General features: G+C 39.9%; 1 pseudogene; it reads left to right on the top strand.

Annotated features, from left to right (window-relative positions):
• The first annotated feature begins 10,717 nt into the window (after positions 1-10,717).
• Positions 10,718-10,836, top strand: LOC120402458 (annotated as a pseudogene).
• The last annotated feature ends 1,397 nt before the right edge of the window (positions 10,837-12,233 follow it).

Below are 12,233 nucleotides of genomic sequence, written 5' to 3'. Positions count from 1 at the left end.
CACAACATTCCCTGGCAAAATGTTCCACAGCATGACTGTGCATTGTGTGAAGAAATACTTCCTTTTGTTTGTTTTAAACCTGCTGCCACTTAATTTCATTTGGTGACCTCTAGTTCTTGTTTTAAGTGATGGGGTAAATAACATTTCCTCATTCACTTTCTCTACAGCAGTCAAGATTTTATAGATCTCTATGGTATCCCCTCTTAGTCATCTTTTTTCTAAGCTGAAAAGTTCAAGTCTTTTTAATCTCCCCTCATATGGAATCTGTTCCACACCCCTAATCATTTTAGTCACCCTTTGCTGTAACTTTTCCAATTTCAATATATCTTTTTTGAGATGGAGCATCCAGAACTGCATGTAGTATTCAAGATGTGGGTGTATCATGGATTTATATAGCAAAAGTGGAGGAGTTTGGTTTGCCAGACTGTTCAGCAAAGACAATTGTCAGGGTTCCTTCCCCCCTCTGAACTCTGGGGTACAGATGTGAGGACCCGCATGTAAGACCCCCTAAGCTTATTTTTACCAGCTTAGGTTAAAAGCTTCCCCAGGCACAAATTCCTTTCTAGCCTTAGTATCGCTGCCACCACCAAGTGATTTAAACAAACATTTAGGGAGGGCCATTTGGAGCCCTACCTTCCCCAAATATCCCCCCAAACCCCAACAGATTTGAAAGTATCTTCTCCCCTTATTGGTCCTTTTGGTCAGGTGTCACCCAAGTTATCTGAGCTTCTTAACCCTTTACAGGTAAAAGAGGAAGTAACCCTTTACAGGGTAAAGAGAGATTTTATGCTACCCTTACCTGTATGTTTATAACACCAATACTGACAACCTACATGAAAAGGCTGCAAAACTCCAAGCCTCTGGACTGCATCGACATGCAGAAAGCCTTATAAGCCAGTCATTGTCCAAGCCAATTTTAGAAATACTTTATGAGACTGTTAAGGATGCTGGAGACACAGCACAGTTTATGCGAACAAACATGGCTGTTGCATCATACTTTCTATTTAAGCAAGAAATACCACACTACAAACTGGAGGCCAATGTTAAATGTATTGTCACTTGCTAATCCTGATAGGTTAATCTGTTCTGAACAAGTTCTGAACAAGACCGGCAAATGCTCGCTATCTTTCTGCAAAAGATTCAGCCAACTGGTTAGAAGCATGCAGTACAACAGTGAAAGACTCAGCAGTTGAAAAAGTGAAGAACTCTCTCACCACATTCAGAAAATGTGCATACATGGCTGATGAATGAACCAATGCAAATGCTTGTGCATTTGATGGTGCTGCAAACTTCTCTGGAAGATATAGTTGATTACAAGGTTTGCTCAGAGAAAAGTGTAACCTATACACCTATATAAAAGTGTCTCTCCTATACACACTGAAGAGGCCATCTACTCCAAATAGCACTAGCATGAGCTGCAGAATCTTCAAAAGATATTACAAAAGCCATAAATTTAATGTCTTCATTATATTATTTTTTTCAGCAAGAGTCCAAAAGGACAGAACATCTTGAAAAAAATAGAAGATACACTGGGACTGAAGTTCAAATTAGTCCAACCTGGGAAAACCCACTGGCTTTCTCATGAGCGATCCTTGGCTGTTGTCTTAAAATTACTGCAACCATTATTACTGGCTTTGGAAAGTATCTATCGAGATGGGATAGATCTAAGTTCTGAGGCTGGTGGACTACTTTTGCTACTAAGTTCAGAGAAGTCAATCGCCATTCTCTCTTGTAAGTCTACTGTTTAAACCACTTAGGTCATTAAACAATGCCATTCAGGTATCTGCTACAATAGTATAGATCTTTGTCCAGCAATAGAAGCAACCCTATCAATCAGAGAGATATACATTGAAAACACATTGGAAGAAGCAAAGACTTTAGTCCAGAAGTTGACTAATGAAGGCACCTACATTGAATCCTTAAGTGAAGAGGACAAGAAGTGCTTTTTAAGCCATCTGAAAAAGTACATAGACTTGAGTCTTACAAATCTACAATAGCCATTCTGGATTCTACTCAACCTCCACATAGCTTTTACAGATGCTTGTCTTATAAAACATCAACAGTTGAGTGGAGTGAGGGCTGCTATGTGATCAGGACAGAATAGATAATTTGAACACAGAGTAGCATATCATACGATGAACAAATGAAGATTTGACTTCAACTTCTTCTTTATCATCACTAGCAGTTCTACTCAATAGTTGTGCTATGTTTCCTGGGATGAAAGAAGTAGGAATTCATCTCTTGCTACTTCCAGTCACAACAGCTAGAGTTGAGCGTTCTTTTTCCTCATTGAATAGAATTTTGTGTTCTGGAAGAAGTCACCTTCAGCCTGATCTTGAGCATATCATGAAGGACTGGATGTACTGGACACACAAGAAGCCACCAAAGATGATCACACTGCATTAGAAAAGTTAATTAACAGAGCTGTGCAAAATTACAACAAGAAACAAAAAAGGATGTAGATGTAGTATTTCACAGAAGGCTTGAGAAGCCAGCTTTAATTTCTGTGATGATTTTAAAACATGAGTTAAATCTAATAAAATGGTTGTGAAACATTTTTTCATTTTTTACTACAGTGCCATACACCCCACCTTCGCTGTCATGATCTCACCTTCATCCTCATCAGACCTCATCGCCTTGTATATTCAAACACCCCCCTCAATTTCAATTCCTGGGGAAAACACTGGCCCTAGCCCTCTGAGGTACACTTGACATGGATATCAGTTCATCTAAGTATATCTACTGTATGAGCTTTACAAGTCAGCTATCCTAGCCTGACAGCCTGGATTTGAAATCAGAGTTTCCCTTCTTCTAAGTGAGCTGCCTACTGAGGCTACTGAACCCCACCTGCCCTGGCAAGACTTATTTTAAGGTGATCTTTATTCACCTTGACAGCTTTGTCAAAGAGCCTATGTGGCATTTTATAGAGGTAGCCACACCACCAGCTATTCCACCATGCCCTGCTGAGAGATGCCACCAGTTGATTTGCAACTACTTATTCACAGCTGTTTGAGGGGGGGGGATAGCTCAGTGGTTTGAGCATTAGCCTGCTAAACCCAGGGTTGTGAGTTCAATCCTTGAGGGGGCCACTCAGGGATCTGGGGCAAAAATTGGTCCTGCTAGTGAAGGCAGGGGGCTGGACTCAATGACCTTTCAAGGTCCCTTCCAGTTCTAGGAGATTGGTATATCTCCAATTATTACCCATTTTATTACCTATCTGCAGGACATTCTTCTATCTTGTGGCAAGCTATAAGAAGAGGTCAGTATGCTCCCCACCATGGAAATGAAGATGTAGAGATGGTCAAATGGCTAGGCACTCTGCAATAAGAGATTGAATGAGGTTGTGAGGGCCTAATGCAGGTTGCCCCAATTGAAGACATCATCTTCACATTAAAATCCCTCCTAAAATCTCATTTTTGTCTCCAAAAGTCACCTACAAGGAATAGAAACTTAGGTACAAATGCTACCGGTTATACATGTAATGACCTGTTTATGTCCACAAATCTGGTAGTTAGATATCTGGTAAAATTTTTCATCTTCAATTTATTGTTTTAAATATGTTTCTCTGTAAATGCTTTTACCTTAAGAATAAATGTGCTTGCTTATAAAGAGTTGTGTGGTAACTTTTAACTGCAAGCAATTACCCTGTTCATACCTCTGGAGAGAAAACAAAGTGCAGACACTGACCTTTTCAACAGTCTGGCTTGCTGGGGATATCACAGTGTAGAGGCAGAGAACTGTGCAGCCTGGAAAATGCCTAGTCAGGAGGGAGAGATATATGTGTCTCTACCCCAGAGAGGTGATGGCTGAGGAACTGGGAACCTCGAGTGGGTGCTGTTGAGGGACCACAGAGGGGGAACTCCAATGTGAAATTGCAGAACTACTAACTGTGGTATGTAACCTATTATTTAAATCAGCTTCTGTACCAGATGACTGGAGGATAGCTAATGTGACACCAATTTTTTAAAAAGGCTCCAGAGGTGATCCTGGCAATTACAGGCCTGTAAGCCTGACTTCAGTACTGGGCAAACTGTTTGAAACTATAATAAAGAACAATATTGTCAGACATTTAGATGGACATAATTTGTTGAGGAAGATGGTTTAAGTAAAGGGAAATCATGCCTCACCAATCTATTAGAATTGTTTCAGGGGGTCAACAAACATGTGGACAAGGGTGATCCAGTGGATATAGTGTACTTAGATTTTCAGGAAGCCTTTGACAAGATCCTTCACCAAAGGCTCTTAAGAAATGTAAACTGTAATGGGATAAGAGGGAAGGTCCTCTCATGGATCAATAACTAGTTAAAAGATAGGAAACAAAGAATAGGAATAAATGGTCAGTTGCCAGAATGGAGAGAGGTAAATATTGGTGCCCCCCCCCAGGGATCTATATTGGGACCAGTGCTATTTGACATATTCATAAATGATCTGGAAAAAGGGGTAAACAGTGAGGTGGCAAATTTGCAGATGATACAAACCTACTTAAGATAGGTAAGTCCCAAGCAGACTGCAAAGAGCTACAAAAGGATCTCACAAAACTGTGTGACTGGGCAATAAAATGGCAGATGAAATTCAGTGTTGATAAATGCAAAGTAATGCACATTGGAAAACATAATCCCAACTATACATATAAAATGATGTGGTCTAAATTAGCTGTTACCACTCAAGAAAGAGATCTTTGAGTCATTGTGGATAGTTCTCTGAAAACATCCACTCAGTGTGGAGTGGCAGTCAAAAAAGCAAACAGAATGTTGGGACTCATTAAGAAAGGGGTAGATAATAGGACAGAAAACAGGGCCAGGTAGGTAGTCAGAGCTTTAGAGTCTCAATGCATGGATGAGATGATGGTGGAGAAAGGAGGGGTTTAGATTTATTAGGAACTGGGGAAACTTTTGGGATGGGGGAGCCTATACAGGAAGGATGGGCTCCACCTAAACCAAAGTGGATACAGACTGCTGGCACTTAACATTAAAAAGGTTTCAGAACAGTTTTTAAACTAAGAGATGAGAGAAAGCCGATTGCTGCAGATGAGCACGTGGCTTGGACAGAGACTTCTCTTAGAGGAGAGTCTATTGATAGAGATTCTCTAGGTTTTAGTCAGAAGGAGAGAATGGAAGAGGATACAGTATGGGCCAGATTAGATGAGAAACATTCACATCAAAAAGAATCTGACACATCAGAAAAGGGCTGTCAGAAACAGAAATTAAAAGGTACAGTGACTAGAGTGAAATCCCTGCAAGCTGCCTGGACACTATTCAAAGACACCATAATAGAGGCCCAACTTAAATGTATACCCCCCAATTAAAAAACACAGTAAAAGAACTAAAAAAGAGACACCGTGGCTTAACAACCACATAAAAGAAGCAGTGAGAGATAAAAAGGCATCTTTTAAAAAGTGTAAGTCAAATTCTAGTGAGGTAAATTGAAAGGAGCATAAACACTGCCAAATTAAGTGTAAAAATATGACTCCAGTATTACCCATTTCCAAAACAAAACGTGACAAGCTCAAATGAAAAACTCAAAATATGCTAAACTTGCAAAAGCTTGAGAGAATAATTCTATATGAATGATGCCTAACCAAAGAAACCCAGGCACCTCTGAGAATAAAATCTTGTTGAGACTATAGAGCTGAACTTTGCTGTGTAAAATCAGTTTCTTCACATGACACTGAACACCTCACAGCATGAGGTTAGAAATAATGAACATAATCAGCAGTACCCATCTGGATATGAAGGAATACAAGAACAAATCCCAAGATCATAGAATCATAGAATCTCAGGGTTGGAAGGGACCTCAGGAGGTCATCCAGTCCAACCCCCTGCTCAAAGCTCAAAGATGTCCCCTTCTCTGTACTAGCTTGCAGAGTTGAGCTCATGTACTGGATGAAGCAGATTACTCTGTGTGCACAGAACAGCCCTGGAGAGGCACAATCTCACCTCTGCTTTTTCCTGGAACAGTTTCTATCTATGCAGGACTCTGATGTAAAAAGCATAAGCCAGCTCTACCATACTACGTGTTAAGTGCTCTGATATATCCTTATATGATAAAGTATTGTGTTGTAAAGTTTTTATAGTCTAAAATCTTTAAAAGAGGAGCAAGGATATCAGTGAAATCATGCAAACACTTTTAGTATATTTATTCCTTTGGAAATTTACATTTTCCTTAGTGTTAACAGTTCTAGAAAAAGCTCAGTTCAAAAGGGTTCAAACTGTATTTTACCAAAATCACAGAGGTTATAGAAATAACTGGATACCATGTCATTTAGTAAGTCCAAAGACACATTCTTTTTGCTGATTACTGGATGAAAAGGATACCTATAGTCAGATCTCCTTAATCCAAATCAGTCTACACAATCCATTTTTATTTAGATTCGAAAAATCTTTCAATAAACAAATCATTGGCATATGCAGTATGTGATTCAAACTGAATACTGTTGAAATGTTTCTGATTTCCAGACACACGAATAAACCATACATGGATTCAACATGCCTGTATATAGTGTACTATATAAAGCCGCAATCTTGCAAACCCATATGCATGTGGTTAACTTTACTACCATGAGGAGCTCCATGAAATCAATGGACATGGTAGTAAAGTTAACCACACATGTATGGGTTTGCAGAATTGGGCCTAAGAGTAGAGTTTTTATAGAGAGAACTTAATACTTCTAGGAAATTAGATTATATCCTGGCAAACCCCTCTGTGCTAAATTATAATGTTAAATGAATTGATCTAATTGAACATTGCCATCTCTCATACTACTTCCTTTGGCCTTTTGTCATTTGTCCCAGAACTGCTGGTAGTAATAAAGCATAAATATAACAATTATGATTGTGTAAGCACATATGGGATTGCAACTGCGCTAGAGAATACTAAGATCTGAGCCTTGGCTATTTTAAGCATTCAACTCGATAAACTAATTGACAAGACAATTTAAACATCTGTCAGTGAGTATTTTCAGTAAGATCAAAAAAAACTGTGGGGATTTTTGCAGTAAACTGTCTAAGTAAAACTTGTTTTTACATCATTCCAATCGTGAAGAGGCTAAAATTAAAAAAAAAAATTCCATCCTACTCCCCCACCTCAAAAAAATGCTAAACCCTGTTCTGAGTATATATCTTGCAGTACCCTTATGAAATCTGTTCTCAGAAAAACAACTAGATCTGGTTAGAGAACATAGCCTGCATTTTAAAATCTATCCTTATTATGGAATAAAGATACAGAGTAGTTAGAACAAACTGCATAGCAGAAGGCCTATTTCAGAGCTTTAAAAGGCAGCATTGAGTGAGAAGGATGACCTGTCCCCCCTTTATTCTCCTAGAAAGGTTGGCTCGGCTCCAACCTTTCCTAAATTTAGCTATATGTGATCATCTAGCAAATTATTTCAGAAATATCTTACCTATAAATATAAGAAAATTAAATTATTCAACCATATAAAAGGTAAATTATACCTTTCAGGGGTCATTTTCTTTGATATCTGTTTCATATTTTTACTCTTTATAATAGAGCTCTCCATGAGAGTCACATGATATTTATATAAAACTAACGTCAGATAAGTGCAAGCAATACCTGCAGTGTAATTGCTATTTTATGTACAGTATAACTGCAATATAGCATTCATTTTAAACATAGTAAAGGAAGATGTGGCTTTGTACTTGACAGAGGGTCTGTAGGACCTTTTTAAAAAAGAAGGAACCCAATGGTATTTTTATTTTAGCAACAGGAATTGTTGGAGTGATGATGGTATTTATAGAATGAGGTCACATATTCAAGCTGTTCAGATACAAAAGTGTTCAAAGATGTCAGTCAGGCTCAAAGTAGATAAAAAATGCATCAGCTTATCAGTCAGGCATTTCTAGTGCTAATACGATAGTCACATTTATTAATTTCAGTGTGGTAGCCGTGTTAGTCTGTATCAGCAAAAAGAACGAGGAATACTTGTGGCACCTTAGAGACTAACAAAAACAAGAAAGCTATCTTAAATAAGATTATTATCTTAAATAATAATAATATAAAAGTGATGAAGATTTGTAACTATTGGGTCAGGTCCACAACAAGATTACATTGGCATAGCTCTACTTCAGTGGGAGATCTGGCTCAATAAGCTCCCTGTACTAGAGCATATTTGAATATCTAAGTTTCCACACAGGAAAGGCTAAAAACCACTTTTGTCATTTTCCCATTAGCCCAATAGACTGAGTTTAATGATTTAAGGGTAAATTTAGACCTGGTGTAAGTGTATGCAATTTCACTAATAACACCAAGGCTGACCTTATGTGGTAAAGGCACTTAAGTAGAGAATTTAGACAACTGTTAATACATTGGGCTAAATTTAGACCTGGTGTAAGCAGGCACAATTAAACCAAACTCAGTGGAATTGTACCTACTTACACAAGGTCTGAATTTGGCCTCTGTCTCTAAGACAAAGCTCCTTTCAAATGTAATTGGTTAAAAAAATCTCCTTTTTTCTAACCCCAAGCAATCTGAGACAGACTGACATCTAGTTGGTGGCTGGTGGTAATGGCTATGAAGGACAGCCAGGACTATTACTGTTTTAATGCATTACAACAGGGGTCGGCAACCTTTCAGAAGTGGTGTGCCGAGTCTTCATTTATTCACTCTAATTTAAGGTTTTGCATGCCAGTAATACATTTTAACGTTTTTAGAAGGTCTCTTTCTATAAGTCTATAATATATAACTAAACTATTGTTGTATGTAAAGTATATAAGGTTTTTAAAATGTTTAAGAAGCTTCATTTAAAATTAAATTAAAATGCAGAGCTCCCCAGATCGGTGGCCAGGACCTGGGCAGAGTGAGTGCCACTGAAAATCAGCTCCCGTGCCACCTCTGGCACGCGTGACGTAGGTTGCCTACCCCTGCATTACAATACAAGCAGTACAGTACAAAGGCACATCACATTTAGGAGCAGGTTCTGGGATGCAGCAGTTTTGTGACTGCAAAGTAGTCTGGCTGGAGGTTTGAACACCAAACTGTTTTGCTGCAGCTCTAAAAGTGGTGCTATATCTGTGTAAGCTTTGCTAATGCTTTTATTGTTAATTATACATCCATGTTCAAAGAAATAGTAGCAACTATATCCAAAAATAGACCAGGAAAACCTATCCCAACTCTATGCCCACTCATTTATCTCTTCACAAATACTAATGATTCTTGATTACTAAGAGACAACAGTAGCAAGAAAAAGAGTAGGAGGAAGTGGGAAAAAGGGAGTCAGAGGATTCATAGCATTTCTTATTAAAGGAGATGCAGATTATCTATTTTCTTTGAAATTCCTGGCAAAAGAAGTACAAGTTAACTAAAAACAAAACTATGTTTAACTGAAAATTTTAAACTATATCATGCAATTTACGTAAAAATGGTCCAGTGGTTTTACCACTGATTTCAATGCAAAAGGATTTACTTCCTGCCCTGATTTTAATTTCTTCCTTCCTGTTAGCAGATAAATGGCAGCATCAATAGAAAAAGCTCATTGATATCAACAATCACAGAGAAGTTTAAATTTCAAAAAGCATTCCTCAAACAATATTTGTTATTTAAACATTTTAACTGGTATGCTTTATGTATAATAATGTTTATTACACTGGATCCCAAAATGTGCACTGCACATTGCAACAATTATGTAGGGACAAAATTAGAAAGGTCAAGGCACAAAATGAGATTAAGCTAGAGACATGCAGGGTAATAAGAAAATATTCTACACATACATTAGAAGCAAGAAGACCAAGGATAGGGTAGGCCCATTACTCAGTGAGGAGGGGGGGAAACAATAACAGAAAATATGTAAATGGCAGAGGTGCTTAATGACTGCATTGTTTCAGTTTTCACCAAGAAGGTTGGTAGTGACTGGATGTACAACATAGTGAATACCAGTGAAAGTGAGGTAGGATCAGAGACTAAAATAGGGAAAGAACAAGTTAAAAATTACTTAGACAAGTTAGATGTCTTCAGGTCACCAGGGATTGATGAAATATATCCTAGAATAATCAAGGAGCTGACTGAGGAGATATCTGGGCCATTAGCAATTATCTTAGAAAAGTCATGAAACACTGGTGAGATTCCAGAGGCCTGGAAAAGGGCAAATCTACAAAAAGGGAAATAGGGACAACATGGGAAAATACAGACCAGTCAGCTTTACTTCACTAGCAGGGCCAGCTCCAGGCACCAGCTAAAGAAGTAGGTGTTTGGGACGACCAATACCAAGGGACAGCCCTCCTGCCGCTATTGGGCGGCACATCCGAGTCTTTGGCGGTAATTCAGCGGCGGGTCCCTCAGTCCCTCTCAGAGAAAAGGACCTGCCGCCGAATTGCTGCCAAAGAGTGGAGCGGCACAATCGTGCTGCTGCGGCACTTTTTTTTTTTCCCACTTGGGGAGGCAGAAAACCTGGAGCTGGTCCTGTTCACCACCCAGAAAGATAATGGAGCAAATAATTTAGCAATCAATTTGCAAGCACCTAGAAAATAAGGTGATAAGTAACAGTCAGCATGGATTTGTCAAGAACAAATTGTGGCAAACCAACCTAATAGCTTTCTTTGACAGGGTAACAAGACTTATGGATGGGGTGGGAAAGTGGTAGATGTGGTGTATCTTGACTTTACTAAGGCTTCTTGCATGACCTTCTCAGAAACAAAACAGGGAAATACAACCTAGATGCAGTTACTATAAGGTGGGTGCATAACTGGTTGGAAAAGAAGTCCCAGAGAGTAGTTATCATACTGGACCGAAAGCCCCCGATCCCGTCCGATCTTGGAAGGTAAACCATCCTGGGCCTGGCTAGTACTTGGATGGGTGACCGCCTGGGAATCCCAGGTGCTGTAGTATGTTAGCAACAAGAAGAAAGTCAAGGAAACTGTGGGTCCCTTACTGAATGAGGGAGGCAACATAGTCATAGAGGATGTGGAAAAAGCTAATGTACTCAATGATTTTTTGCCTCTGTCTTCACGAACAAGGTCAGCTCCCAGACTGCTGCACTGGGCAGCACAGTATGGGGAGAAGGTGACCAGCCCTCTGTGGAGAAAGAAGTGGTTCAGGACTATTTAGAAAAACTGGACGAGCACAAGTCCATGGGGCCGGATGCGCTGCATCCGAGGGTGCTAAAGGAGTTGGCGGATGTGATTGCACAGCCATTGTCCATTATCTTTGAAAATTCATTGCAATGTAGGGAGGTCCCGGATGACTGGAAAAAGGCTAATGTAGTGCCCATCTTTAAAAAAGGGAAGAAGGAAGATCCAGGGAACTACAGGCCAGTCAGCCTCACCTCAGTCCCTGGAAAAATCATGGAACAGGTCCTCAAGGAATCAATTCTGAAGCACTTAGAGGAGAGGAAAGTGATCATGAACAGTCAGCATGGATTCACCAAGGGCAAGTCATGCCTGACTAACCTAATTGCCTTCTATGAGGAGATCACTGGGTCTGTGGGTGAGGGGAAAGCAGTGGATGTGTTATTCCTTGACTTTAGCAAAGCTTTTGATTCAGTCTCCCACAGTATTCTTGCCAGCAAGTTAAAGAAGTATGGGCTGGATGAATGGACTATAAGGTGGATAGAAAGCTGGCTAGATGGTCGGGCTCAATGGGTAGTGATCAACGGCTCCATGTCTAGTTGGCAGTCGGTTTCAAGTGGAGTGCCCCAAGGGTCGGTCCTGGGACTGGTTTTGTTCAATATCTTCATTAATGATCTGGAGGATGGAGTGGACTGCACCCTCAGCAAGTTTGCAGATGACACTAAACTGGGAGGAGTGGTAGATACACTGGAGGGTAGGGATAGGATATAGAGAGACCTAGACAAATTAGAGGACTGGGCCAAAAGAAATCTGATGAGGTTCAACAAGGACAAGTGCAGAGTCCAGCACTTAGGACGGAAGAATCCCATTCACTGTTACAAACTAGGGACCGAATGGCTAGGAAGCAGTTCTGCAGAAAAGGACCTAGCGTTACAGTGGATGAGAAGCTGGATATGAGTCAACAGTGTGCCCTTGTTGCCAAGAAGGCTAACGGCATTTTGGGCTGTATAAGTAGGGGCATTGCCATCAGATCAAGGGACATGATCATTCCCCTCTATTCAACATTGGTGAGGTCTCATTTGGAATACTATGTCCGGTTTTGGGCCCCACACTACAGGAAGGATGTGAAAAAATTGGAAAGAGTCCAGTGGAGGGCAACAATAATGATTAGGGGGCTGGAGCACATGACTTATCAGGAGAGGCTGAGAGAACTGGAAT

This window comes from Mauremys reevesii, linkage group 3 (assembly GCF_016161935.1).
Source record: "Mauremys reevesii isolate NIE-2019 linkage group 3, ASM1616193v1, whole genome shotgun sequence".
NCBI lineage: Eukaryota > Metazoa > Chordata > Testudines > Geoemydidae > Mauremys > Mauremys reevesii.
This window is presented reverse-complemented; position numbering and strand designations above follow the sequence as displayed.